This window comes from Phalangium opilio, unplaced genomic scaffold (genome assembly GCF_054372755.1).
Source record: "Phalangium opilio isolate 3A_F unplaced genomic scaffold, DU_Popi_V2 ptg000200l_1, whole genome shotgun sequence".
Taxonomy (NCBI): domain Eukaryota; kingdom Metazoa; phylum Arthropoda; class Arachnida; order Opiliones; family Phalangiidae; genus Phalangium; species Phalangium opilio.
Window position 1 is genome coordinate 794,861 of NW_028324213.1, and position 24,877 is coordinate 819,737.

At 40.0% G+C, this 24,877-nt stretch overlaps 49 non-coding genes across 49 annotated transcripts; all 49 read right to left on the minus strand.

The window, feature by feature from the left end:
- Positions 1 to 205: 205 nt before the first annotated feature.
- On the minus strand, positions 206 to 278 carry TRNAR-ACG (transfer RNA arginine (anticodon ACG)). The gene has a single exon. It is a non-coding gene; the product is annotated as a tRNA-Arg (tRNA).
- A 91-nt stretch (positions 279 to 369) lies between these two features.
- TRNAR-ACG (transfer RNA arginine (anticodon ACG)) lies at positions 370 to 442 on the minus strand. The gene has a single exon. It is a non-coding gene; the product is annotated as a tRNA-Arg (tRNA).
- Positions 443 to 697: 255 nt separating this feature from the next.
- Positions 698 to 770, minus strand: TRNAR-ACG (transfer RNA arginine (anticodon ACG)). The gene has a single exon. It is a non-coding gene; the product is annotated as a tRNA-Arg (tRNA).
- Positions 771 to 861: 91 nt separating this feature from the next.
- TRNAR-ACG (transfer RNA arginine (anticodon ACG)) lies at positions 862 to 934 on the minus strand. Its single transcript has one exon. It is a non-coding gene; the product is annotated as a tRNA-Arg (tRNA).
- Positions 935 to 1,025: 91 nt separating this feature from the next.
- Positions 1,026 to 1,098, minus strand: TRNAR-ACG (transfer RNA arginine (anticodon ACG)). The gene has a single exon. It is a non-coding gene; the product is annotated as a tRNA-Arg (tRNA).
- A 255-nt stretch (positions 1,099 to 1,353) lies between these two features.
- On the minus strand, positions 1,354 to 1,426 carry TRNAR-ACG (transfer RNA arginine (anticodon ACG)). Its single transcript has one exon. It is a non-coding gene; the product is annotated as a tRNA-Arg (tRNA).
- A 91-nt stretch (positions 1,427 to 1,517) lies between these two features.
- Positions 1,518 to 1,590, minus strand: TRNAR-UCG (transfer RNA arginine (anticodon UCG)). Its single transcript has one exon. It is a non-coding gene; the product is annotated as a tRNA-Arg (tRNA).
- Positions 1,591 to 2,245: 655 nt separating this feature from the next.
- TRNAR-UCG (transfer RNA arginine (anticodon UCG)) lies at positions 2,246 to 2,318 on the minus strand. Its single transcript has one exon. It is a non-coding gene; the product is annotated as a tRNA-Arg (tRNA).
- A 413-nt stretch (positions 2,319 to 2,731) lies between these two features.
- On the minus strand, positions 2,732 to 2,804 carry TRNAR-UCG (transfer RNA arginine (anticodon UCG)). The gene has a single exon. It is a non-coding gene; the product is annotated as a tRNA-Arg (tRNA).
- A 977-nt stretch (positions 2,805 to 3,781) lies between these two features.
- TRNAR-UCG (transfer RNA arginine (anticodon UCG)) lies at positions 3,782 to 3,854 on the minus strand. The gene has a single exon. It is a non-coding gene; the product is annotated as a tRNA-Arg (tRNA).
- A 577-nt stretch (positions 3,855 to 4,431) lies between these two features.
- Positions 4,432 to 4,504, minus strand: TRNAR-UCG (transfer RNA arginine (anticodon UCG)). Its single transcript has one exon. It is a non-coding gene; the product is annotated as a tRNA-Arg (tRNA).
- A 413-nt stretch (positions 4,505 to 4,917) lies between these two features.
- On the minus strand, positions 4,918 to 4,990 carry TRNAR-ACG (transfer RNA arginine (anticodon ACG)). Its single transcript has one exon. It is a non-coding gene; the product is annotated as a tRNA-Arg (tRNA).
- Positions 4,991 to 5,081: 91 nt separating this feature from the next.
- Positions 5,082 to 5,154, minus strand: TRNAR-UCG (transfer RNA arginine (anticodon UCG)). The gene has a single exon. It is a non-coding gene; the product is annotated as a tRNA-Arg (tRNA).
- Positions 5,155 to 5,567: 413 nt separating this feature from the next.
- Positions 5,568 to 5,640, minus strand: TRNAR-ACG (transfer RNA arginine (anticodon ACG)). Its single transcript has one exon. It is a non-coding gene; the product is annotated as a tRNA-Arg (tRNA).
- Positions 5,641 to 5,731: 91 nt separating this feature from the next.
- TRNAR-UCG (transfer RNA arginine (anticodon UCG)) lies at positions 5,732 to 5,804 on the minus strand. The gene has a single exon. It is a non-coding gene; the product is annotated as a tRNA-Arg (tRNA).
- A 412-nt stretch (positions 5,805 to 6,216) lies between these two features.
- Positions 6,217 to 6,289, minus strand: TRNAR-ACG (transfer RNA arginine (anticodon ACG)). Its single transcript has one exon. It is a non-coding gene; the product is annotated as a tRNA-Arg (tRNA).
- Positions 6,290 to 6,544: 255 nt separating this feature from the next.
- TRNAR-UCG (transfer RNA arginine (anticodon UCG)) lies at positions 6,545 to 6,617 on the minus strand. The gene has a single exon. It is a non-coding gene; the product is annotated as a tRNA-Arg (tRNA).
- Positions 6,618 to 7,030: 413 nt separating this feature from the next.
- Positions 7,031 to 7,103, minus strand: TRNAR-GCG (transfer RNA arginine (anticodon GCG)). Its single transcript has one exon. It is a non-coding gene; the product is annotated as a tRNA-Arg (tRNA).
- A 1,140-nt stretch (positions 7,104 to 8,243) lies between these two features.
- On the minus strand, positions 8,244 to 8,316 carry TRNAR-ACG (transfer RNA arginine (anticodon ACG)). Its single transcript has one exon. It is a non-coding gene; the product is annotated as a tRNA-Arg (tRNA).
- A 91-nt stretch (positions 8,317 to 8,407) lies between these two features.
- On the minus strand, positions 8,408 to 8,480 carry TRNAR-UCG (transfer RNA arginine (anticodon UCG)). Its single transcript has one exon. It is a non-coding gene; the product is annotated as a tRNA-Arg (tRNA).
- Positions 8,481 to 9,457: 977 nt separating this feature from the next.
- On the minus strand, positions 9,458 to 9,530 carry TRNAR-UCG (transfer RNA arginine (anticodon UCG)). The gene has a single exon. It is a non-coding gene; the product is annotated as a tRNA-Arg (tRNA).
- A 577-nt stretch (positions 9,531 to 10,107) lies between these two features.
- Positions 10,108 to 10,180, minus strand: TRNAR-UCG (transfer RNA arginine (anticodon UCG)). The gene has a single exon. It is a non-coding gene; the product is annotated as a tRNA-Arg (tRNA).
- Positions 10,181 to 10,265: 85 nt separating this feature from the next.
- On the minus strand, positions 10,266 to 10,338 carry TRNAR-GCG (transfer RNA arginine (anticodon GCG)). The gene has a single exon. It is a non-coding gene; the product is annotated as a tRNA-Arg (tRNA).
- A 91-nt stretch (positions 10,339 to 10,429) lies between these two features.
- On the minus strand, positions 10,430 to 10,502 carry TRNAR-ACG (transfer RNA arginine (anticodon ACG)). The gene has a single exon. It is a non-coding gene; the product is annotated as a tRNA-Arg (tRNA).
- A 413-nt stretch (positions 10,503 to 10,915) lies between these two features.
- Positions 10,916 to 10,988, minus strand: TRNAR-UCG (transfer RNA arginine (anticodon UCG)). The gene has a single exon. It is a non-coding gene; the product is annotated as a tRNA-Arg (tRNA).
- A 91-nt stretch (positions 10,989 to 11,079) lies between these two features.
- TRNAR-ACG (transfer RNA arginine (anticodon ACG)) lies at positions 11,080 to 11,153 on the minus strand. The gene has a single exon. It is a non-coding gene; the product is annotated as a tRNA-Arg (tRNA).
- A 91-nt stretch (positions 11,154 to 11,244) lies between these two features.
- On the minus strand, positions 11,245 to 11,317 carry TRNAR-GCG (transfer RNA arginine (anticodon GCG)). Its single transcript has one exon. It is a non-coding gene; the product is annotated as a tRNA-Arg (tRNA).
- A 419-nt stretch (positions 11,318 to 11,736) lies between these two features.
- On the minus strand, positions 11,737 to 11,809 carry TRNAR-UCG (transfer RNA arginine (anticodon UCG)). The gene has a single exon. It is a non-coding gene; the product is annotated as a tRNA-Arg (tRNA).
- A 1,069-nt stretch (positions 11,810 to 12,878) lies between these two features.
- On the minus strand, positions 12,879 to 12,951 carry TRNAR-UCG (transfer RNA arginine (anticodon UCG)). The gene has a single exon. It is a non-coding gene; the product is annotated as a tRNA-Arg (tRNA).
- Positions 12,952 to 14,184: 1,233 nt separating this feature from the next.
- TRNAR-UCG (transfer RNA arginine (anticodon UCG)) lies at positions 14,185 to 14,257 on the minus strand. Its single transcript has one exon. It is a non-coding gene; the product is annotated as a tRNA-Arg (tRNA).
- An 892-nt stretch (positions 14,258 to 15,149) lies between these two features.
- Positions 15,150 to 15,222, minus strand: TRNAR-ACG (transfer RNA arginine (anticodon ACG)). Its single transcript has one exon. It is a non-coding gene; the product is annotated as a tRNA-Arg (tRNA).
- Positions 15,223 to 17,013: 1,791 nt separating this feature from the next.
- On the minus strand, positions 17,014 to 17,086 carry TRNAR-ACG (transfer RNA arginine (anticodon ACG)). The gene has a single exon. It is a non-coding gene; the product is annotated as a tRNA-Arg (tRNA).
- Positions 17,087 to 18,233: 1,147 nt separating this feature from the next.
- Positions 18,234 to 18,306, minus strand: TRNAR-UCG (transfer RNA arginine (anticodon UCG)). Its single transcript has one exon. It is a non-coding gene; the product is annotated as a tRNA-Arg (tRNA).
- Positions 18,307 to 18,555: 249 nt separating this feature from the next.
- On the minus strand, positions 18,556 to 18,628 carry TRNAR-ACG (transfer RNA arginine (anticodon ACG)). Its single transcript has one exon. It is a non-coding gene; the product is annotated as a tRNA-Arg (tRNA).
- A 413-nt stretch (positions 18,629 to 19,041) lies between these two features.
- Positions 19,042 to 19,114, minus strand: TRNAR-ACG (transfer RNA arginine (anticodon ACG)). Its single transcript has one exon. It is a non-coding gene; the product is annotated as a tRNA-Arg (tRNA).
- A 91-nt stretch (positions 19,115 to 19,205) lies between these two features.
- On the minus strand, positions 19,206 to 19,278 carry TRNAR-ACG (transfer RNA arginine (anticodon ACG)). Its single transcript has one exon. It is a non-coding gene; the product is annotated as a tRNA-Arg (tRNA).
- A 413-nt stretch (positions 19,279 to 19,691) lies between these two features.
- TRNAR-ACG (transfer RNA arginine (anticodon ACG)) lies at positions 19,692 to 19,764 on the minus strand. Its single transcript has one exon. It is a non-coding gene; the product is annotated as a tRNA-Arg (tRNA).
- A 91-nt stretch (positions 19,765 to 19,855) lies between these two features.
- Positions 19,856 to 19,928, minus strand: TRNAR-ACG (transfer RNA arginine (anticodon ACG)). Its single transcript has one exon. It is a non-coding gene; the product is annotated as a tRNA-Arg (tRNA).
- A 413-nt stretch (positions 19,929 to 20,341) lies between these two features.
- Positions 20,342 to 20,414, minus strand: TRNAR-ACG (transfer RNA arginine (anticodon ACG)). Its single transcript has one exon. It is a non-coding gene; the product is annotated as a tRNA-Arg (tRNA).
- A 91-nt stretch (positions 20,415 to 20,505) lies between these two features.
- TRNAR-UCG (transfer RNA arginine (anticodon UCG)) lies at positions 20,506 to 20,578 on the minus strand. Its single transcript has one exon. It is a non-coding gene; the product is annotated as a tRNA-Arg (tRNA).
- Positions 20,579 to 20,827: 249 nt separating this feature from the next.
- On the minus strand, positions 20,828 to 20,900 carry TRNAR-ACG (transfer RNA arginine (anticodon ACG)). Its single transcript has one exon. It is a non-coding gene; the product is annotated as a tRNA-Arg (tRNA).
- A 413-nt stretch (positions 20,901 to 21,313) lies between these two features.
- Positions 21,314 to 21,386, minus strand: TRNAR-ACG (transfer RNA arginine (anticodon ACG)). Its single transcript has one exon. It is a non-coding gene; the product is annotated as a tRNA-Arg (tRNA).
- A 735-nt stretch (positions 21,387 to 22,121) lies between these two features.
- On the minus strand, positions 22,122 to 22,194 carry TRNAR-ACG (transfer RNA arginine (anticodon ACG)). The gene has a single exon. It is a non-coding gene; the product is annotated as a tRNA-Arg (tRNA).
- Positions 22,195 to 22,285: 91 nt separating this feature from the next.
- TRNAR-UCG (transfer RNA arginine (anticodon UCG)) lies at positions 22,286 to 22,358 on the minus strand. The gene has a single exon. It is a non-coding gene; the product is annotated as a tRNA-Arg (tRNA).
- Positions 22,359 to 22,929: 571 nt separating this feature from the next.
- Positions 22,930 to 23,002, minus strand: TRNAR-ACG (transfer RNA arginine (anticodon ACG)). The gene has a single exon. It is a non-coding gene; the product is annotated as a tRNA-Arg (tRNA).
- A 91-nt stretch (positions 23,003 to 23,093) lies between these two features.
- On the minus strand, positions 23,094 to 23,166 carry TRNAR-UCG (transfer RNA arginine (anticodon UCG)). The gene has a single exon. It is a non-coding gene; the product is annotated as a tRNA-Arg (tRNA).
- An 893-nt stretch (positions 23,167 to 24,059) lies between these two features.
- Positions 24,060 to 24,132, minus strand: TRNAR-ACG (transfer RNA arginine (anticodon ACG)). Its single transcript has one exon. It is a non-coding gene; the product is annotated as a tRNA-Arg (tRNA).
- A 91-nt stretch (positions 24,133 to 24,223) lies between these two features.
- Positions 24,224 to 24,296, minus strand: TRNAR-UCG (transfer RNA arginine (anticodon UCG)). Its single transcript has one exon. It is a non-coding gene; the product is annotated as a tRNA-Arg (tRNA).
- A 249-nt stretch (positions 24,297 to 24,545) lies between these two features.
- TRNAR-ACG (transfer RNA arginine (anticodon ACG)) lies at positions 24,546 to 24,618 on the minus strand. Its single transcript has one exon. It is a non-coding gene; the product is annotated as a tRNA-Arg (tRNA).
- Positions 24,619 to 24,877: the final 259 nt, after the last annotated feature.

The following is a 24,877-nucleotide window of genomic DNA, read 5'->3' on the forward strand; positions in this document are numbered from 1 at the left end:
ATTTTTATGACGCATAAAAGATTTTTAAATAAAATAAACACCGAGCTTGCCATGACTCGAACCTAGAATCTTTTGCTCTATGGGCAGACGCGTTATCCATTGCGCCACAAGCCCGATGGAGTTTTATCTAAATGCTATTGAAGCATTGCAATATTTTAAATTTCCCTTCCGTTATATTCTAATACTCATCTTTAAATGTTAATACCGAGCTTGTCAGGACTCGAACCTGGAATCTTCTGCTCCGTAGGCAGACGCGTTATCCATTGCGCCACAAGCCCGTTGGAGGTTAATCTAAATGCTATTGAATCATTGCAATATTATAAATTTCCCTTCCGTTACATTCCAATAATCATCTTTAAATGTTAATACCGACCTTGCCAGGAATCGAACCTGGAATCTTCTGCTCCGTAGGCAGACGCGTTATCCATTGCGCCACAAGCCCGTTGGAGGTTTATCTAAATGCTATTGAAGCATTGCAATATTTTAAATTTCCCTTCCGTTATATTCTAATAATCATCTTTAAATGTTAATACCGAGCTTGCCTGGACTCAAACCTTAAATCTTCTGCTCCGTAGGCAGACGCGTTATCCATTGCGCCACAAGCCCGTTGGAGGTTAATCTAAATGCTATTGAATCATTGCAATATTATAAATTTCCCTTCCGTTACATTCCAATAATCATCTTTAAATGTTAGTACCGAGCTTGCCAGGACTCGAACCTGGAATCTTCTGCTCCGTAGGCAGACGCATTATCCATTGCGCCACAAGCCCGATGGAGTTTTATCTAAATGCTATTGAAGCATTGCAATATTTTAAATTTCCCTTCCGTTATATTCTAATACTCATCTTTAAATGTTAATACCGAGCTTGTCAGGACTCGAACCTGGAATCTTCTGCTCCGTAGGCAGACGCGTTATCCATTGCGCCACAAGCCCGTTGGAGGTTAATCTAAATGCTATTGAATCATTGCAATATTATAAATTTCCCTTCCGTTACATTCCAATAATCATCTTTAAATGTTAATACCGACCTTGCCAGGAATCGAACCTGGAATCTTCTGCTCCGTAGGCAGACGCGTTATCCATTGCGCCACAAGCCCGTTGGAGGTTTATCTAAATGCTATTGAAGCATTGCAATATTTTAAATTTCCCTTCCGTTATATTCTAATAATCATCTTTAAATGTTAATACCGAGCTTGCCTGGACTCAAACCTTAAATCTTCTGCTCCGTAGGCAGACGCGTTATCCATTGCGCCACAAGCCCGTTGGAGGTTAATCTAAATGCTATTGAATCATTGCAATATTATAAATTTCCCTTCCGTTACATTCCAATAATCATCTTTAAATGTTAGTACCGAGCTTGCCAGGACTCGAACCTGGAATCTTCTGCTCCGTAGGCAGACGCATTATCCATTTCGCCACAAGCCCGTTGGAAGTTAATCTAAGTGCTATTGAAGCATTGCAATATTATAAATTTCCCTTCCGTTATATTCTAATAATCATCTTTAAATGTTAATACCGAGCTTGCCAGGACTCGAACCTGGAATCTTCTGCTTCGAAGGCAGACGCGTTATCCATTACGCCACAAGCCCTTGCTTCGGTCTATAGAAAACTTTTCCAAACATTGTATTAATGCATTTTTATGACGCATAAAAGATCTTTAATTAAAATAAACACCGAGCTTGCCATGACTCGAACCTAGAATCTTTTGCTCTGTAGGCAGACGCGTTATCCATTGCACCACAAGCCCGTTGGACGTTTATTTAAATGCTATTGAAGCATTGCAATATTATAAATTTTCCTTCCGATAAGTCCTGTCCAGACTGACACATCTTGCGAGTTCGCATCTTCGCTTTGATGTTTGCAAGATCGCGCTACTGTCCACATTTTGTTTTCGCTACTTTGCGTCCTCACCTCGCGAAGATACAAATTTCTTGCGACTAGGCCAAGAATTTTGCGCCTTCGCGAGAAAAGCACCAATCACAGGCGAGAGGAAGGCTGGGGCGATTAGTTTCGTTTTTCTCTTTGGACAACGTCGATGGAGAGGGCAGATGGCGCAATGATTGCTCAAACTTTATTGGCTCTCAGAATGGGAATAGCAACATTTTTGCGTGTATCAGAACACAAGTGCAAATGTTTTTCGTGATCTGTTGCGAAGATGCGAATAGACGAAGGCGCGAACACGCGAGCGCGAGTTCAATGTGGACAAATCTTTATATTCTAAAAATCATCTTTAAATGTTAATACCGAGCTTGCCGGGACTCGAACCTGGAATCTTTTGCTTCGAAGGCAGACGCGTTATCCATTACGCCACAAGCCCTTGCTTCGTTCTATCAAAAACTTTTTCAAACATTGTATTTATGCATTTTTATGACGCATAAAAGATCTTTAATTAAAATAAACACCGAGCTTGCCATGACTCGAACCTAGAATCTTTTGCTCCGTAGGCAGACGCGTTATCCATTGCGCCACAAGCCCGTTGGAGGTTAATCTAAATGCTATTGAAGCATTGCAATATTATAAATTTCCCTTCAGTTACATTCCAATAATCATCTTTAAATGATAATACCGAGCCTGTCAGGACTCGAACCTTTAATCTTCTGCTCTGTAGGCAGACGCGTTATCAATTGCGCCACAAGCCCGTTGGAAGCTTATCTAAATGCTATTGAAGCATTGCAATATTTTAAATTTCCCTTCCGTTATATTCTAATGATCATCTTTAAATGTTAAAACCGAGCTTGCCAGGGCTCGAACCTGGAATCTTCTGCTTCGAAGGCAGACGCGTTATCCACTACGCCACAAGCCCTTGCTTCGGTCTATCAAAAACTTTTCCAAACATTGTATTTATGCATTTTTATGACGCATAAAAGATCTTTAATTAAAATAAACACCGAGCTTGCCAGGACTCGAACCTAGAATCTTTTGCTCCGTAGGCAGACGCGTTATCCATTGCACCACAAGCCCGTTGGAAGTTAATCTAAATGCTATTGAAGCATTGCAATATTATAAATTTCCCTTCTGTTATATTCTGATAATCATCTTTAAATGTTAATACCGAGCTTGCCATGACTCGAACCTGGAATCTTCTGATTCGAAGGCAGACGCGTTATCCATTACGCCACAAGCCCTTGCTTCGTTCTATCAAAAACTTTTCCAAACATTGTATTTATGCATTTTTATGACGCATAAAAGATCTTTAATTAAAATAAACACCGAGCTTGCCAGGACACGAACCTAGAATCTTTTGCTCCGTAGGCAGACGCGTTATCCATTGCGCCACAAGCCCGTTGGAGGTTTATTTAAATGCTATTGAAGCATTGCAATATTATAAATTTTCCTTCCGATAAGTCCTGTCCAGACTGACACATCTTGCGAGTTCGCATCTTCGCTTTGATGTTTGCAAGATCGCGCTACTGTCCACATTTTGTTTTCGCTACTTTGCGTCCTCACCTCGCGAAGATACAAATTTCTTGCGACTAGGCCAAGAATTTTGCGCCTTCGCGAGAAAAGCACCAATCACAGGCGAGAGGAAGGCTGGGGCGATTAGTTTCGTTTTTCTCTTTGGACAACGTCGATGGAGAGGGCAGATGGCGCAATGATTGCTCAAACTTTATTGGCTCTCAGAATGGGAATAGCAACATTTTTGCGTGTATCAGAACACAAGTGCAAATGTTTTTCGTGATCTGTTGCGAAGATGCGAATAGACGAAGGCGCGAACACGCGAGCGCGAGTTCAATGTGGACAAATCTTTATATTCTAAAAATCATCTTTAAATGTTAATACCGAGCTTGCCGGGACTCGAACCTGGAATCTTTTGCTTCGAAGGCAGACGCGTTATCCATTACGCCACAAGCCCTTGCTTCGTTCTATCAAAAACTTTTTCAAACATTGTATTTATGCATTTTTATGACGCATAAAAGATCTTTAATTAAAATAAACACCGAGCTTGCCAGGACTCGAACCTAGAATCTTTAGCTCCGTAGGCAGACGCGTTATCCATTGCGCCACAAGCCCGTTGGAGGTTTATCTAAATGCTATTGAAGCATTTTAATATTTTAAATTTCCCTTCCGTTATATTCTAATAGTCATCTTTAAATGTTAATACCGAGCTTGCCAGGACTCTAAACTGGAATCTTCTGCTCCGTAGGCAGACGCGTTATCCATTGCGCCACAAGCCCGTTGAAGGTTAATCCAAATGCTATTGAAGCATTGCAATATTATAAATTTCCCTTCCGTTACATTCCAATAATCATCTTTAAATGTTAATACCGAGCTTCCCAGAACTCGAACCTTAAATCTTCTGCTCCGTAGGCAGACGCGTTATCCATTGCGCCACAAGCCCGTTGCAGGTTAATCTAAATGCTATTGAAGCATTGCAATATTATAAATTTCCCTTCCGTTACATTCAAATAATCATCTTTAAATGTTAATACCGAGCTTGCCAGGGCTCGAACCTGGAATCTTCTGCTTCGAAGGCAGACGCGTTATCCATTACGCCACAAGCCCTTGCTTCGGTCTATCAAAAACTTTTCCAAACATTGTATTTATGCATTTTTATGACGCATAAAAGATCTTTAATTAAAATAAACACCGAGCTTGCCAGGACTCGAACCTAGAATCTTTTGCTCCGTAGGCAGACGCGTTATCCATTGCGCGACAAGCCCGTTGGAAGTTTATCTAAAGGCTATTGAAGCATTGCAATATTTTAAATTTCCCTTCCGTTATATTCTAATAATCATCTTTAATTGTTAATACCGAGCTTGGCAAGACTCGAACCTGGAATCTTCTGCTCCGTAGGCAGACGCGTTATCCATTGCGCCACAAGCCCGTTGGAGGTTAATCTAAATGCTATTGAATCATTGCAATATTATAAATTTCCCTTCCGTTACATTCCAAAAATCATCTTTAAATATTAATACCGACCTTGCCAGGAATCGAACCTGGAATCTTCTGCTCCGTAGGCAGACGTGTTATCCATTGCGCCACAAGCCCGTTGGAGGTTTATCTAAATGCTATTGAAGCATTGCAATATTTTAAATTTCCCTTCCGTTATATTCTAATGATCATCTTTAAATGTTAAAACCGAGCTTGCCAGGACTCGAACCTGGAATCTTCTGCTTCGAAGGCAGACGCGTTATCCATTACGCTACAAGCCCTAGCTTCGTTCTATCAAAAACTTTTCCAAACATTGTATTTATGCATTTTTATGACGCATAAAAGATCATTAATTTAAATAAACACCGAGCTTGCCAGGACTCGAACCTAGAGTCTTTTGCTCCGTAGGCAGACGCGTTATCCATTGCGCGACAAGCCCGTTGGAAGTTTATCTAAAGGCTATTGAAGCATTGCAATATTTTAAATTTCCCTTCCGTTATATTCTAATAATCATCTTTAATTGTTAATACCGAGCTTGGCAAGACTCGAACCTGGAATCTTCTGCTCCGTAGGCAGACGCGTTATCCATTGCGCCACAAGCCCGTTGGAGGTTAATCTAAATGCTATTGAATCATTGCAATATTATAAATTTCCCTTCCGTTACATTCCAAAAATCATCTTTAAATATTAATACCGACCTTGCCAGGAATCGAACCTGGAATCTTCTGCTCCGTAGGCAGACGTGTTATCCATTGCGCCACAAGCCCGTTGGAGGTTTATCTAAATGCTATTGAAGCATTGCAATATTTTAAATTTCCCTTCCGTTATATTCTAATGATCATCTTTAAATGTTAAAACCGAGCTTGCCAGGACTCGAACCTGGAATCTTCTGCTTCGAAGGCAGACGCGTTATCCATTACGCTACAAGCCCTAGCTTCGTTCTATCAAAAACTTTTCCAAACATTGTATTTATGCATTTTTATGACGCATAAAAGATCATTAATTTAAATAAACACCGAGCTTGCCAGGACTCGAACCTAGAATCTTTTGCTCCGTAGGCAGACGCGTTATCCATTGCGCCCAAGCCCGTTGGAAGTTTATCTAAAGGCTATTGAAGCATTGCAATATTTTAAATTTCCCTTCCGTTATATTCTAATAATCATCTTTAATTGTTAATACCGAACTTGGCAAGACTCGAACCTGGAATCTTCTGCTCCGTAGGCAGACGCGTTATCCATTGCGCCACAAGCCCGTTGGAGGTTAATCTAAATGCTATTGAATCATTGCAATATTATAAATTTCCCTTCCGTTACATTCCAAAAATCATCTTTAAATATTAATACCGACCTTGCCAGGAATCGAACCTGGAATCTTCTGCTCCGTAGGCAGACGTGTTATCCATTGCGCCACAAGCCCGTTGGAGGTTTATCTAAATGCTATTGAAGCATTGCAATATTTTAAATTTCCCTTCCGTTATATTCTAATAATCATCTTTAAATGTTAATACCGAGCTTGCCTGGACTCAAACCTTAAATCTTCTGCTCCGTAGGCAGACGCGTTATCCATTGCGCCACAAGCCCGTTGGAGGTTAATCTAAATGCTATTGAATCATTGCAATATTATAAATTTCCCTTCCGTTACATTCCAATAATCATCTTTAAATGTTAATACCGAGCTTGCCAGGGCTCGAACCTGGAATATTCTGCTTCGAAGGCAGACGCGTTATCCATTGCGCCACAAGCCCGTTGCAGGTTAATCTAAATGCTATTGAAGCATTGCAATATTATAAATTTCCCTTCTGTTATATTCTGATAATCATCTTTAAATGTTAATACCGAGCTTGCCATGACTCGAACCTGGAATCTTCTGATTCGAAGGCAGACGCGTTATCCATTACGCCACAAGCCCTTGCTTCGGTCTATAGAAAACTTTTCCAAACATTGTATTTATGCATTTTTATGACGCATAAAAGATCTTTAATTAAAATAAACACTGAGCTTGCCAGGACTCGAACCTAGAATCTTTTGCTCCGTAGGCAGACGAGTTATCCATTGCGCCACAAGCCCGTTGGAAGTTAATCTAAATGCTATTGAAGCATTGCAATATTATAAATTTCCCTTCCGTTATATTCTAATAATCATCTTTAAATGTTAATACCGAGCTTACCAGGACTCGAACCTGGAATCTTCTGCTCCGCAGGCAGACGCGTTATCCATTGCGCCACAAGCCCGTTGCAGGTTAATCTAAATGCTATTGAAGCATTGCAATATTAGAAATTTCCCTTCTGTTATATTCTGATAATCATCTTTAAATGTTAATACCGAGCTTGCCATGACTCGAACCTGGAATCTTCTGATTCGAAGGCAGACGCGTTATCCATTACGCCACGAGCCCTTGCTTCGTTCTATCAAAAACTTTTCCAAACATTGTATTTATGCATTTTTATGACGCATAAAAGATCTTTAATTAAATAAACACCGAGCTTGCCAGGACCCGAACCTAGAATCTTTTGCTCCGTAGGCAGACGCGTTATCCATTGCGCCACAAGCCCGTTGGAGGTTTATTTAAATGCTATTGAAGCATTGCAATATTATAAATTTTCCTTCCGATAAGTCCTGTCCAGACTGACACATCTTGCGAGTTCGCATCTTCGCTTTGATGTTTGCAAGATCGCGCTACTGTCCACATTTTGTTTTCGCTACTTTGCGTCCTCACCTCGCGAAGATACAAATTTCTTGCGACTAGGCCAAGAATTTTGCGCCTTCGCGAGAAAAGCACCAATCGCAGGCGAGAGGAAGGCTGGGGCGATTAGTTTCGTTTTTCTATTTGGACAACGTCGATGGAGAGGGCAGATGGCGCAATGATTGCTCAAACTTTATTGGCTCTCAGAATGGGAATAGCAACATTTTTGCGTGTATCAGAACACAAGTGCAAATGTTTTTCGTGATCTGTTGCGAAGATGCGAATAGACGAAGGCGCGAACACGCGAGCGCGAGTTCAATGTGGACAAATCTTTATATTCTAAAAATCATCTTTAAATGTTAATACCGAGCATGCCGGGACTCGAACCTGGAATCTTTTGCTTCGAAGGCAGACGCGTTATCCATTACGCCACAAGCCCTTGCTTCGTTCTATCAAAAACTTTTTCAAACATTGTATTTATGCATTTTTATGACGCATAAAAGATCTTTAATTAAAATAAACACCGAGCTTGCCATGACTCGAACCTAGAATCTTTTGCTCCGTAGGCAGACGCGTTATCCATTGCGCCACAAGCCCGTTGGAAGTTAATCTAAATGCTATTGAAGCATTGCAATATTATAAATTTCCCTTCCGTTATATTCTAATAATCATCTTTAAATGTTAATATCGAGCTTACCAGGACTCGAACCTGGAATCTTCTGCTCCGTAGGCAGACGCGTTATCCATTGCGCCACAAGCCCGTTGCAGGTTAACCTAAATGCTATTGAAGCATTGCAATATTATAAATTTCCCTTCCGTTACATTCAAATAATCATCTTTAAATGTTAATACCGAGCTTGCCAGGGCTCGAACCTGGAATCTTCTGCTTCGAAGGCAGACGCGTTATCCATTACGCCACAAGCCCTTGCTTCGGTCTATCAAAAACTTTTCCAAACATTGTATTTATGCATTTTTATGACGCATAAAAGATCTTTAATTAAAATAAACACCGAGCTTGCCAGGACTCGAACCTAGAATCTTTTGCTCCGTAGGCAGACGCGTTATCCATTGCACCACAAGCCCGTTGGAAGTTAATCTAAATGCTATTGAAGCATTGCAATATTATAAATTTCCCTTCTGTTATATTCTGATAATCATCTTTAAATGTTAATACCGAGCTTGCCATGACTCGAACCTGGAATCTTCTGATTCGAAGGCAGACGCGTTATCCATTACGCCACAAGCCCTTGCTTCGTTCTATCAAAAACTTTTCCAAACATTGTATTTATGCATTTTTATGACGCATAAAAGATCTTTAATTAAAATAAACACCGAGCTTGCCAGGACACGAACCTAGAATCTTTTGCTCCGTAGGCAGACGCGTTATCCATTGCGCCACAAGCCCGTTGGAGGTTTATTTAAATGCTATTGAAGCATTGCAATATTATAAATTTTCCTTCCGATAAGTCCTGTCCAGACTGACACATCTTGCGAGTTCGCATCTTCGCTTTGATGTTTGCAAGATCGCGCTACTGTCCACATTTTGTTTTCGCTACTTTGCGTCCTCACCTCGCGAAGATACAAATTTCTTGCGACTAGGCCAAGAATTTTGCGCCTTCGCGAGAAAAGCACCAATCACAGGCGAGAGAAAGGCTGGGGCGATCAGTTTCGTTTTTCTCTTTGGACAACGTCGATGGAGAGGGCAGATGGCGCAATGATTGCTCAAACTTTATTGGCTCTCAGAATGGGAATAGCAACATTTTTGCGTGTATCAGAACACAAGTGCAAATGTTTTTCGTGATCTGTTGCGAAGATGCGAATAGACGAAGGCGCGAACACGCGAGCGCGAGTTCAATGTGGACAAATCTTTATATTCTAAAAATCATCTTTAAATGTTAATACCGAGCTTGCCGGGACTCGAACCTGGAATCTTTTGCTTCGAAGGCAGACGCGTTATCCATTACGCCACAAGCCCTTGCTTCGTTCTATCAAAAACTTTTTCAAACATTGTATTTATGCATTTTTATGACGCATAAAAGATATTTAATTAAAATAAACACCGAGCTTGCCAGGACTCGAACCTAGAATCTTTAGCTCCGTAGGCAGACGCGTTATCCATTGCGCCACAAGCCCGTTGGAGGTTTATCTAAATGCTATTGAAGCATTTTAATATTTTAAATTTCCCTTCCGTTATATTCTAATAGTCATCTTTAAATGTTAATACCGAGCTTGCCAGGACTCTAAACTGGAATCTTCTGCTCCGTAGGCAGACGCGTTATCCATTGCGCCACAAGCCCGTTGAAGGTTAATCCAAATGCTATTGAAGCATTGCAATATTATAAATTTCCCTTCCGTTACATTCCAATAATCATCTTTAAATGTTAATACCGAGCTTCCCAGAACTCGAACCTTAAATCTTCTGCTCCGTAGGCAGACGCGTTATCCATTGCGCCACAAGCCCGTTGCAGGTTAATCTAAATGCTATTGAAGCATTGCAATATTATAAATTTCCCTTCCGTTACATTCAAATAATCATCTTTTAATGTTAATACCGAGCTTGCCAGGGCTCGAACCTGGAATCTTCTGCTTCGAAGGCAGACGCGTTATCCATTACGCCACAAGCCCTTGCTTCGGTCTATCAAAAACTTTTCCAAACATTGTATTTATGCATTTTTATGACGCATAAAATATCTTTAATTAAAATAAACACCGAGCTTGCCAGGACTCGAACCTAGAATCTTTTGCTCCGCAGGCAGACGCGTTATCCATTGCGCCACAAACCCGTTTGAGGTTAATCCAAATGCTATTTAAGCATTGCAATATTATAAATTTCCCGTCCGTTACATTCCAATAATCATCTTTAAATGTTAATACCGAGCTTGCCAGGACTCGAACCTAGAATCTTTTGCTCCGTAGGCAGACGCGTTATCCATTGCGCCACAAGCCCGTTGGAGGCTTATTTAAATGCTATTGAAGCATTGCAATATTATTAATTTTCCTTTCGTTATATTCTAAAAATCATCTTTAAATGTTAATACCGAGCTTGCCGGGACTCGAATCTGGAATCTTTTGCTTCGAAGGCAGACGCGTTATCCATTACGCCACAAGCCTTTGCTTCGTTCTATCAAAAACGTTTCCAAACATTGTATTTATGCATTTTTATGACGCATAAAAGATCTTTAATTAAAATAAACACCGAGCTTGCCATGACTCGAACCTAGAATCTTTTGCTCCGTAGGCAGACGCGTTATCCAATGCGCCACAAGCCCGTTGGAGGTTTATCTAAATGCTATTGAAGCATTTTAATATTTTAAATTTCCCTTCCGTTATATTCTAATAATCATCTTTAAATGTTAATTCCGAGCTTGCCAGGACTCGAACCTGGAATCTTCTGCTTCGAAGGCAGACGCGTTATCCATTGCGCCACAAGCCCGTTGCAGGTTAATCTAAATGCTATTAAAGCATTGCAATATTATAAATTTCCCTGCCGTTATATTCTAATAATCATCTTTGAATGTTGATACCGAGCTTTGCCAGGACTCTAACCTGGAACCTTCTGCTCCGTAGGCAGACGCGTTATCCATTGCGCCACAAGCCCGTTGGAGGTTAATCCAAATGCTATTTAAGCATTGCAATATTATAAATTTCCCTTCCGTTACATTCTAATAATCATCTTTAAATGTTAATACCGAGCTTGCCAGGACTCGAACCTTAAATCTTCTGCTCCGCAGGCAGACGCGTTATCCATTGCGCCACAAGCCCGTTGGAGGTTTATCTAAATGCTATTGAAGCATTTTAATATTTTAAATTTCCCTTCCGTTATATTCTAATAGTCATCTTTAAATGTTAATACCGAGCTTGCCAGGACTCTAAACTGGAATCTTCTGCTCCGTAGGCAGACGCGTTATCCATTGCGCCACAAGCCCGTTGGAGGTTAATCCAAATGGTATTGAAGCATTGCAATATTATAAATTTCCCTTCCGTTACATTCTAATAATCATCTTTAAATGTTAATACCGAGCTTCCCAGAACTCGAACCTTAAATATTCTGCTCCGTAGGCAGACGCGTTATCCATTGCGCCACAAGCCCGTTGGAGGTTAATCTAAATGCTATTGAAGCATTGCAATATTATAAATTTCCCTTCCGTTATATTCTAATAATCATCATTAAATGTTAATACCGAGCTTGCCAGGACTCGAACCTGGAATCTTCTGCTTCGAAGGCAGACGCGTTATCCATTGCGCCACAAGACCGTTGGAGGTTAATCTAAATGCTATTGAAGCATTGCAATATTATAAATTTCCCTTCCGTGATATTCTAATAGTCATCTTTAAATGTTAATACCGAGCTTGCCAGTACTCGAACCTTAAATCTTCTGCTCCGTAGGCAGACGCGTTATCCATTGCGCCACAAGACCGTTGGAGGTTAATCTAAATGCTATTGAAGCATTGCAATATTATAAATTTCCCTTCCGTTATATTCTAATAGTCATCTTTAAATGTTAATACCGAGCTTGCCAGGACTCTAAACTGGAATCTTCTGCTTCGAAGGCAGACGCGTTATGCATTACGCCACAAGCCCTTGCTTCGTTCTATCAAAAACTTTTCCAAACATTGTATTTATGCATTTTTATGACGCATAAAAGATCTTTAATTAAAATAAACACCGAGCTTGCCATGACTCGAACCTAGAATCTTTTGCTCCGTAGGCAGACGCGTTATCCATTGCGCCACCAGCCCGTTGGAGGTTTATCTAAATGCTATTGAAGCATTGCTATATTTTAAATTTCCCTTCCGTGATATTCTAATAGTCATCTTTAAATGTTAATACCGAGCTTGCCAGGACTTTAACCTTAAATCTTCTGCTCCGTAGGCAGACGCGTTATCCATTGCGCCACAAGACCGTTGGAGGTTAATCTAAATGCTATTGAAGCATTGCAATATTATAAATTTCCCTTCCGTTATATTCTAATAGTCATCTTTAAATGTAAATACCGAGCTTGCCAGGACTCTAAACTGGAATCTTCTGCTCCGTAGGCAGACGCGTTATCCATTGCGCCACAAGCCCGTTGGAGGTTAATCCAAATGGTATTGAAGCATTGCAATATTATAAATTTCCCTTCCGTTACATTCTAATAATCATCTTTAAATGTTAATACCGAGCTTCCCAGAACTCGAACCTTAAATATTCTGCTCCGTAGGCAGACGCGTTATCCATTGCGCCACAAGCCCGTTGGAGGTTAATCTAAATGCTATTGAAGCATTGCAATATTATAAATTTCCCTTCCGTTATATTCTAATAATCATCATTAAATGTTAATACCGAGCTTGCCAGGACTCGAACCTGGAATCTTCTGCTTCGAAGGCAGACGCGTTATCCATTGCGCCACAAGACCGTTGGAGGTTAATCTAAATGCTATTGAAGCATTGCAATATTATAAATTTCCCTTCCGTGATATTCTAATAGTCATCTTTAAATGTTAATACCGAGCTTGCCAGTACTCGAACCTTAAATCTTCTGCTCCGTAGGCAGACGCGTTATCCATTGCGCCACAAGACCGTTGGAGGTTAATCTAAATGCTATTGAAGCATTGCAATATTATAAATTTCCCTTCCGTTATATTCTAATAGTCATCTTTAAATGTTAATACCGAGCTTGCCAGGACTCTAAACTGGAATCTTCTGCTTCGAAGGCAGACGCGTTATGCATTACGCCACAAGCCCTTGCTTCGTTCTATCAAAAACTTTTCCAAACATTGTATTTATGCATTTTTATGACGCATAAAAGATCTTTAATTAAAATAAACCCCGAGCTTGCCATGACTCGAACCTAGAATCTTTTGCTCCGTAGGCAGACGCGTTATCCATTGCGCCACCAGCCCGTTGGAGGTTTATCTAAATGCTATTGAAGCATTGCTATATTTTAAATTTCCCTTCCGTGATATTCTAATAGTCATCTTTAAATGTTAATACCGAGCTTGCCAGGACTTTAACCTTAAATCTTCTGCTCCGTAGGCAGACGCGTTATCCATTGCGCCACAAGACCGTTGGAGGTTAATCTAAATGCTATTGAAGCATTGCAATATTATAAATTTCCCTTCCGTTATATTCTAATAGTCATCTTTAAATGTTAATACCGAGCTTGCCAGGACTCTAAACTGGAATCTTCTGCTCCGTAGGCAGACGCGTTATCCATTGCGCCACAAGCCCGTTGGAGGTTAATCCAAATGCTATTTAAGCATTGCAATATTATAAATTTCCCTTCCGTTACATTCCAATAATCATCTTTAAATGTAAATACCGAGCTTGCCATGACTCGAACCTAGAATCTTTTGCTCCGCAGGCAGACGCGTTATCCATTGCGCCACAAGCCCGTTGGAGGTTAATCTAAATGCTATTGAAGCATTGCAATATTATAAATTTCCCTTCTGTTATATTCTAATAATCATCTTTAAATGTTAATACCGAGCTTGCCAGGACTCGAACCTGGAATCTTTTGCTCCGTAGGCAGACGCGTTATCCATTGCGCCACAAGCCAGTAGGACGTTTATCTATATGCTATTGAAGCTTTGCAATATTATAAATTTCCCTTCCGTTATATTCTAATAATCATCTTTAAATGTTAATACCAAGCTTGCCAGGACTCGAACCTGGAATCTTCTGCTTCGAAGGCAGACGCGTTATCCATTACGCCACAAGCCCATGCTTCGTTGTATCAAAAACTTTTCCAAACATTGTATTTATGTATTTTTATGACGCATAAAAGATCTTTAATTAAAATAAACACCGAGCTTGCCATGACTCGAACCTAGAATCTTTTACTCTGTAGGCAGACGCGTTATCCATTGCACCACAAGCACGGTGGAGGTTTATCTAAATGCCTTTGAAGCATTGCAATATTATAAATTTCTCTTCCGTTATATTCTAATAATCATCTTTAAATGTTAATACCGAGCTTGCCAGGATCGAACCTGGAATCTTCTGCTCCGTAGGCAGACGCGTTATCCATTTCGCCACAAGCCCGTTGGAGTTTAATCTAAACGCTATTGAAGCATTGCAATATTATAAACCTCCCTTCCGTTTTATACTAATAATCATCTTTAAATGTTTATACCGAGCTTGGCAGGACTCGAACCTAGAATCTTCTGCTTCGAAGGCAGACGCGTTATCCATTACGCCACAACCCCTTGCTTCGTTTTATCAAAAACTTTTCCAAACATTGTATTTTTGCATTTTTATGACGCATAAAAGATCTTTAATTAAAATAAACACCGAGCTTGCCAGGACTCGAACCTAGAATCTTTTGCTCCGTAGGCAGACGCGTTATCCATTGCACCACAAGCCCGTTGGAAGTTAATCTAAATGCTATTGAAGCATTGCAATATTATAAATTTCCCTTCTGTTATATTCTGATAATCATCTTTAAATGTTAATACCGAGCTTGCCATGACTCGAACCTGGAATCTTCTGATTCGAAGGCAGACGCGTTATCCATTACGCCACAAGCCCTTGCTTCGTTCTATCAAAAACTTTTCCAAACATTGTATTTATGCATTTTTATGACGCATAAAAGATCTTTAATTAAAATAAACACCGAGCTTGCCAGGACTCGAACCTAGAATCTTTTGCTCCGTAGGCAGACGCGTTATCCATTGCGCCACAAGCCCGTTGGAGGTTTATTTAAATGCTATTGAAGCATTGCAATATTATAAATTTTCCTTCCGATAAGTCCTGTCCAGACTGACACATCTTGCGAGTTCGCATCTTCGCTTTGATGTTTGCAAGATCGCGCTACTGTCCACATTTTGTTTTCGCTACTTTGCGTCCTCACCTCGCGAAGATACAAATTTCTTGCGACTAGGCCAAGAATTTTGCGCCTTCGCGAGAAAAGCACCAATCACAGGCGAGAGGAAGGCTGGGGCGATTAGTTTCGTTTTTCTCTTTGGACAACGTCGATGGAGAGGGCAGATGGCGCAATGATTGCTCAAACTTTATTGGCTCTCAGAATGGGAATAGCAACATTTTTGCGTGTATCAGAACACAAGTGCAAATGTTTTTCGTGATCTGTTGCGAAGATGCGAATAGACGAAGGCGCGAACACGCGAGCGCGAGTTCAATGTGGACAAATCTTTATATTCTAAAAATCATCTTTAAATGTTAATACCGAGCTTGCCGGGACTCGAACCTGGAATCTTTTGCTTCGAAGGCAGACGCGTTATTCATTACGCCACAAGCCCTTGCTTCGTTCTATCAAAAACTTTTTCAAACATTGTATTTATGCATTTTTATGACGCATAAAAGATCTTTAATTAAAATAAACACCGAGCTTGCCAGGACCCGAACCTAGAATCTTTAGCTCCGTAGGCAGACGCGTTATCCATTGCGCCACAAGCCCGTTGGAGGTTTATCTAAATGCTATTGAAGCATTTTAATATTTTAAATTTCCCTTCCGTTATATTCTAATAGTCATCTTTAAATGTTAATACCGAGCTTGCCAGGACTCTAAACTGGAATCTTCTGCTCCGTAGGCAGACGCGTTATCCATTGCGCCACAAGCCCGTTGAAGGTTAATCCAAATGCTATTGAAGCATTGCAATATTATAAATTTCCCTTCCGTTACATTCCAATAATCATCTTTAAATGTTAATACCGAGCTTCCCAGAACTCGAACCTTAAATCTTCTGCTCCGTAGGCAGACGCGTTATCCATTGCGCCACAAGCACGTTGGAGGTTAATCTAAATGCTATTGAAGCATTGCAATATTATAAATTTCCCTTCCGTGATATTCTAATAGTCATCTTTAAATGTTTATACCGAGCTTGCCAGTACTCGAACCTTAAATCTTCTGCTCCGTAGGCAGACGCGTTATCCATTTCGCCACAAGCCCGTTGGAGTTTAATCTAAACGCTATTGAAGCATTGCAATATTATAAACCTCCCTTCCGTTTTATACTAATAATCATCTTTAAATGTTTATACCGAGCTTGGCAGGACTCGAACCTAGAATCTTCTGCTTCGAAGGCAGACGCGTTATCCATTACGCCACAATTCCTTGCTTCGTTTTATCAAAAACTTTTCCAAACATTGTATTTTTGCATTTTTATGACGCATAAAAGATCTTTAATTAAAATAAACACCGAGCTTGCCAGGACTCGAACCTAGAATCTTTTGCTCCGTAGGCAGACGCGTTATCCATTGCACCACAAGCCCGTTGGAAGTTAATCTAAATGCTATTGAAGCATTGCAATATTATAAATTTCCCTTCTGTTATATTCTGATAATCATCTTTAAATGTTAATACCGAGCTTGCCATGACTCGAACCTGGAATCTTCTGATTCGAAGGCAGACGCGTTATCCATTACGCCACAAGCCCTTGCTTCGTTCTATCAAAAACTTTTCCAAACATTGTATTTATGCATTTTTATGACGCATAAAAGATCTTTAATTAAAATAAACACCGAGCTTGCCAGGACTCGAACCTAGAATCTTTTGCTCCGTAGGCAGACGCGTTATCCATTGCGCCACAAGCCCGTTGGAGGTTTATTTAAATGCTATTGAAGCATTGCAATATTATAAATTTTCCTTCCGATAAGTCCTGTCCAGACTGACACATCTTGCGAGTTCGCATCTTCGCTTTGATGTTTGCAAGATCGCGCTACTGTCCACATTTTGTTTTCGCTACTTTGCGTCCTCACCTCGCGAAGATACAAATTTCTTGCGACTAGGCCAAGAATTTTGCGCCTTCGCGAGAAAAGCACCAATCACAGGCGAGAGGAAGGCTGGGGCGATTAGTTTCGTTTTTCTCTTTGGACAACGTCGATGGAGAGGGCAGATGGCGCAATGATTGCTCAAACTTTATTGGCTCTCAGAATGGGAATAGCAACATTTTTGCGTGTATCAGAACACAAGTGCAAATGTTTTTCGTGATCTGTTGCGAAGATGCGAATAGACGAAGGCGCGAACACGCGAGCGCGAGTTCAATGTGGACAAATCTTTATATTCTAAAAATCATCTTTAAATGTTAATACCGAGCTTGCCGGGACTCGAACCTGGAATCTTTTGCTTCGAAGGCAGACGCGTTATTCATTACGCCACAAGCCCTTGCTTCGTTCTATCAAAAACTTTTTCAAACATTGTATTTATGCATTTTTATGACGCATAAAAGATCTTTAATTAAAATAAACACCGAGCTTGCCAGGACCCGAACCTAGAATCTTTAGCTCCGTAGGCAGACGCGTTATCCATTGCGCCACAAGCCCGTTGGAGGTTTATCTAAATGCTATTGAAGCATTTTAATATTTTAAATTTCCCTTCCGTTATATTCTAATAGTCATCTTTAAATGTTAATACCGAGCTTGCCAGGACTCTAAACTGGAATCTTCTGCTCCGTAGGCAGACGCGTTATCCATTGCGCCACAAGCCCGTTGAAGGTTAATCCAAATGCTATTGAAGCATTGCAATATTATAAATTTCCCTTCCGTTACATTCCAATAATCATCTTTAAATGTTAATACCGAGCTTCCCAGAACTCGAACCTTAAATCTTCTGCTCCGTAGGCAGACGCGTTATCCATTGCGCCACAAGCACGTTGGAGGTTAATCTAAATGCTATTGAAGCATTGCAATATTATAAATTTCCCTTCCGTTATATTCTAATAATCATCTTTAAATGTTAATACCGAGCTTCCCAGAACTCGAACCTGGAATCTTCTGCTTCGAAGGCAGACGCGTTATCCATTACGCCACAAGCCCTTGCTTCGTTCTATCAAAAACTTTTCCAAACATTGTATTTATGCAGTTTTATGACGCATAAAAGATCTTTAATTAAAATAAACACCGAGCTTGCCATGACTCGAACCTAGAATCTTTTGCTCCGCAGGCAGACGCGTTATCTATTGCGCCACAAACCCGTTTGAGGTTAATCCAAATGCTATTTAAGCATTGCAATATTATAAATTTCCCTTCCGTTACATTCCAATAATCATCTTTAAATGTTAATACCGAGCTTGCCAGGACTCGAACCTAGAATCTTTTGCTCCGTAGGCAGACGCGTTATCCATTGCGCTACAAGCCCGTTGGAGGCTTATTTAAATGCTATTGAAGCATTGCAATATTATTAATTTTCCTTCCGTTATATTCTAAAAATCATCTTTAAATGTTAATACCGAGCTTGCCGGGACTCGAATCTGGAATCTTTTGCTTCGAAGGCAGACGCGTTATCCATTACGCCACAAGCCCTTGCTTCGTTCTATCTAAAACGTTTCCAAACATTGTATTTATGCATTTTTATGACGCATAAAAGATCTTTAATTAAAATAAACACCGAGCTTGCCATGACTCGAACCTAGAATCTTTTGCTCCGTAGGCAGACGCGTTATCCAATGCGCCACAAGCCCGTTGTAGGTTTATCTAAATGCTATTGAAGCATTTTAATATTTTAAATTTCCCTTCCGTTATATTCTAATTGTCATCTTTAAATGTTAATTCCGAGCTTGCCAGGACTCGAACCTGGAATCTTCTGCTCCGTAGGCAGACGCGTTATCCATTGCGCCAGAAGCCCGTTTGAGGTTAATCTAAATGCTATTGAAGCATTGCAATATTATAAATTTCCCTACCGTTACATTCCAATAATCATCTTTAAATGTTAATACCGAGCTTGCCAGGACTCGAACCTAGAATCTTTTGCTCCGTAGGCAGACGCGTTATCCATTGCGCCACAAGCCCGTTGGAGGCTTATTTAAATGCTATTGAAGCATTGCAATATTATTAATTTTCCTTCCGTTATATTCTAAAAATCATCTTTAAATGTTAATACCGAGCTTGCCGGGACTCGAATCTGGAATCTTTTGCTTCGAAGGCAGACGCGTTATCCATTACGCCACAAGCCCTTGCTTCGTTCTATCTAAAACGTTTCCAAACATTGTATTTATGCATTTTTATGACGCATAAAAGATCTTTAATTAAAATAAACACCGAGCTTGCCATGACTCGAACCTAGAATCTTTTGCTCCGTAGGCAGACGCGTTATCCAATGCGCCACAAGCCCGTTGTAGGTTTATCTAAATGCTATTGAAGCATTTTAATATTTTAAATTTCCCTTCCGTTATATTCTAATTGTCATCTTTAAATGTTAATTCCGAGCTTGCCAGGACTCGAACCTGGAATCTTCTGCTCCGTAGGCAGACGCGTTATCCATTGCGCCAGAAGCCCGTTTGAGGTTAATCTAAATGCTATTGAAGCATTGCAATATTATAAATTTCCCTACCGTTACATTCCAATAATCATCTTTAAATGTTAATACCGAGCTTGCCAGGACTCGAACCTAGAATCTTTTGCTCCGTAGGCAGACGCGTTATCCATTGCGCCACAAGCCCGTTGGAGGCTTATTTAAATGCTATTGAAGCATTGCAATATTATTAATTTTCCTTCCGTTATATTCTAAAAATCATCTTTAAATGTTAATACCGAGCTTGCCGGGACTCGAATCTGGAATCTTTTGCTTCGAAGGCAGACGCGTTATCCATTACGCCACAAGCCCTTGCTTCGTTCTATCAAAAACTTTTCCAAACATTGTATTTATGCATTTTTATGACGCATAAAAGATCGTTAATTAAAATAAACACCGAGCTTGCCATGACTCGAACCTAGAATCTTTTGCTCCGCAGGCAGACGCGTTATCCATTGCGCCACAAACCCGTTTGAGGTTAATCCAAATGCTATTTAAGCATTGCAATATTATAAATTTCCCTTCCGTTACATTCCAATAATCATCTTTAAATGTTAATACCGAGCTTGCCAGGACTCGAACCTAGAATCTTTTGCTCCGTAGGCAGACGCGTTATCCATTGCGCCACAAGCCCGTTGGAGGCTTATTTAAATGCTATTGAATTATTGCAATATTATAAATTTCCCTTCCGTTATATTCTAATAATCATCTTTAAATGTTAATACCGAGCTTCCCAGAACTCGAACCTGGAATCTTCTGCTTCGAAGGCAGACGCGTTATCCATTACGCCACAAGCCCTTGCTTCGTTCTATCAAAAACTTTTCCAAACATTGTATTTATGCAGTTTTATGACGCATAAAAGATCTTTAATTAAAATAAACACCGAGCTTGCCATGACTCGAACCTAGAATCTTTTGCTCCGCAGGCAGACGCGTTATCCATTGCGCCACAAACCCGTTTGAGGTTAATCCAAATGCTATTTAAGCATTGCAATATTATAAATTTCCCTTCCGTTACATTCCAATAATCATCTTTAAATGTTAATACCGAGCTTGCCAGGACTCGAACCTAGAATCTTTTGCTCCGTAGGCAGACGCGTTATCCATTGCGCCACAAGCCCGTTGGAGGCTTATTTAAATGCTATTGAAGCATTGCAATATTATTAATTTTCCTTCCGTTATATTCTAAAAATCATCTTTAAATGTTAATACCGAGCTTGCCGGGACTCGAATCTGGAATCTTTTGCTTCGAAGGCAGACGCGTTATCCATTACGCCACAAGCCCTTGCTTCGTTCTATCAAAAACGTTTCCAAACATTGTATTTATGCATTTTTATGACGCATAAAAGATCTTTAATTAAAATAAACACCGAGCTTGCCATGACTCGATCCTAGAATCTTTTGCTCCGTAGGCAGACGCGTTATCCATTGCGCCACAAACCCGTTTGAGGTTAATCCAAATGCTATTTAAGCATTGCAATATTATAAATTTCCCTTCCGTTACATTCCAATAATCATCTTTAAATGTTAATACCGAGCTTGCCAGGACTCGAACCTAGAATCTTTTGCTCCGTAGGCAGACGCGTTATCCATTGCGCCACAAGCCCGTTGGAGGCTTATTTAAATGCTATTGAAGCATTGCAATATTATTAATTTTCCTTCCGTTATATTCTAAAAATCATCTTTAAATGTTAATACCGAGCTTGCCGGGACTCGAATCTGGAATCTTTTGCTTCGAAGGCAGACGCGTTATCCATTACGCCACAAGCCCTTGCTTCGTTCTATCAAAAACGTTTCCAAACATTGTATTTATGCATTTTTATGACGCATAAAAGATCTTTAATTAAAATAAACACCGAGCTTGCCATGACTCGAACCTAGAATCTTTTGCTCCATAGGCAGACGCGTTATCCATTGCGCCACAAGCCCGTTGGAGGCTTATTTAAATGCTATTGAAGCATTGCAATATTATTAATTTTCCTTCCGTTATATTCTAAAAATCATCTTTAAATGTTAATACCGAGCTTGCCGGGACTCGAATCTGGAATCTTTTGCTTCGAAGGCAGACGCGTTATCCATTACGCCACAAGCCCTTGCTTCGTTCTATCAAAAACGTTTCCAAACATTGTATTTATGCATTTTTATGACGCATAAAAGATCTTTAATTAAAATAAACACCGAGCTTGCCATGACTCGAACCTAGAATCTTTTGCTCCGCAGGCAGACGCGTTATCCATTGCGCCACAAACCCGTTTGAGGTTAATCCAAATGCTATTTAAGCATTGCAATATTATAAATTTCCCTTCCGTTACATTCCAATAATCATCTTTAAATGTTAATACCGAGCTTGCCAGGACTCGAACCTAGAATCTTTTGCTCCGTAGGCAGACGCGTTATCCATTGCGCCACAAGCCCGTTGGAGGCTTATTTAAATGCTATTAAAGCATTGCAATATTATAAATTTCCCTTCCGTTATATTCTAATAATCATCTTTAAATGTTAATACCGAGCTTCCCAGAACTCGAACCTGGAATCTTCTGCTTCGAAGGCAGACGCGTTATCCATTACGCCACAAGCCCTTGCTTCGTTCTATCAAAAACGTTTCCAAACATTGTATTTATGCATTTTTATGACGCATAAAAGATCTTTAATTAAAATAAACACCGAGCTTGCCATGACTCGAACCTAGAATCTTTTGCTCCATAGGCAGACGCGTTATCCATTGCGCCACAAGCCCGTTGGAGGCTTATTTAAATGCTATTGAAGCATTGCAATATTATTAATTTTCCTTCCGTTATATTCTAAAAATCATCTTTAAATGTTAATACCGAGCTTGCCGGGACTCGAATCTGGAATCTTTTGCTTCGAAGGCAGACGCGTTATCCATTACGCCACAAGCCCTTGCTTCGTTCTATCAAAAACGTTTCCAAACATTGTATTTATGCATTTTTATGACGCATAAAAGATCTTTAATTAAAATAAACACCGAGCTTGCCATGACTCGAACCTAGAATCTTTTGCTCCGCAGGCAGACGCGTTATCCATTGCGCCACAAACCCGTTTGAGGTTAATCCAAATGCTATTTAAGCATTGCAATATTATAAATTTCCCTTCCGTTACATTCCAATAATCATCTTTAAATGTTAATACCGAGCTTGCCAGGACTCGAACCTAGAATCTTTTGCTCCGTAGGCAGACGCGTTATCCATTGCGCCACAAGCCCGTTGGAGGCTTATTTAAATGCTATTAAAGCATTGCAATATTATAAATTTCCCTTCCGTTATATTCTAATAATCATCTTTAAATGTTAATACCGAGCTTCCCAGAACTCGAACCTGGAATCTTCTGCTTCGAAGGCAGACGCGTTATCCATTACGCCACAAGCCCTTGCTTCGTTCTATCAAAAACGTTTCCAAACATTGTATTTATGCATTTTTATGACGCATAAAAGATCTTTAATTAAAATAAACACCGAGCTTGCCATGACTCGATCCTAGAATCTTTTGCTCCGTAGGCAGACGCGTTATCCATTGCGCCACAAGCCCGTTGGAGGCTTATTTAAATGCTATTGAAGCATTGCAATATTATTAATTTTCCTTCCGTTATATTCTAAAAATCATCTTTAAATGTTAATACCGAGCTTGCCGGGACTCGAATCTGGAATCTTTTGCTTCGAAGGCAGACGCGTTATCCATTACGCCACAAGCCCTTGCTTCGTTCTATCAAAAACGTTTCCAAACATTGTATTTATGCATTTTTATGACGCATAAAAGATCTTTAATTAAAATAAACACCGAGCTTGCCATGACTCGAACCTAGAATCTTTTGCTCCATAGGCAGACGCGTTATCCATTGCGCCACAAGCCCGTTGGAGGCTTATTTAAATGCTATTGAAGCATTGCAATATTATTAATTTTCCTTCCGTTATATTCTAAAAATCATCTTTAAATGTTAATACCGAGCTTGCCGGGACTCGAATCTGGAATCTTTTGCTTCGAAGGCAGACGCGTTATCCATTACGCCACAAGCCCTTGCTTCGTTCTATCAAAAACGTTTCCAAACATTGTATTTATGCATTTTTATGACGCATAAAAGATCTTTAATTAAAATAAACACCGAGCTTGCCATGACTCGAACCTAGAATCTTTTGCTCCGCAGGCAGACGCGTTATCCATTGCGCCACAAACCCGTTTGAGGTTAATCCAAATGCTATTTAAGCATTGCAATATTATAAATTTCCCTTCCGTTACATTCCAATAATCATCTTTAAATGTTAATACCGAGCTTGCCAGGACTCGAACCTAGAATCTTTTGCTCCGTAGGCAGACGCGTTATCCATTGCGCCACAAGCCCGTTGGAGGCTTATTTAAATGCTATTAAAGCATTGCAATATTATAAATTTCCCTTCCGTTATATTCTAATAATCATCTTTAAATGTTAATACCGAGCTTCCCAGAACTCGAACCTGGAATCTTCTGCTTCGAAGGCAGACGCGTTATCCATTACGCCACAAGCCCTTGCTTCGTTCTATCAAAAACGTTTCCAAACATTGTATTTATGCATTTTTATGACGCATAAAAGATCTTTAATTAAAATAAACACCGAGCTTGCCATGACTCGATCCTAGAATCTTTTGCTCCGTAGGCAGACGCGTTATCCATTGCGCCACAAACCCGTTTGAGGTTAATCCAAATGCTATTTAAGCATTGCAATATTATAAATTTCCCTTCCGTTACATTCCAATAATCATCTTTAAATGTTAATACCGAGCTTGCCAGGACTCGAACCTAGAATCTTTTGCTCCGTAGGCAGACGCGTTATCCATTGCGCCACAAGCCCGTTGGAGGCTTATTTAAATGCTATTGAAGCATTGCAATATTATTAATTTTCCTTCCGTTATATTCTAAAAATCATCTTTAAATGTTAATACCGAGCTTGCCGGGACTCGAATCTGGAATCTTTTGCTTCGAAGGCAGACGCGTTATCCATTACGCCACAAGCCCTTGCTTCGTTCTATCAAAAACGTTTCCAAACATTGTATTTATGCATTTTTATGACGCATAAAAGATCTTTAATTAAAATAAACACCGAGCTTGCC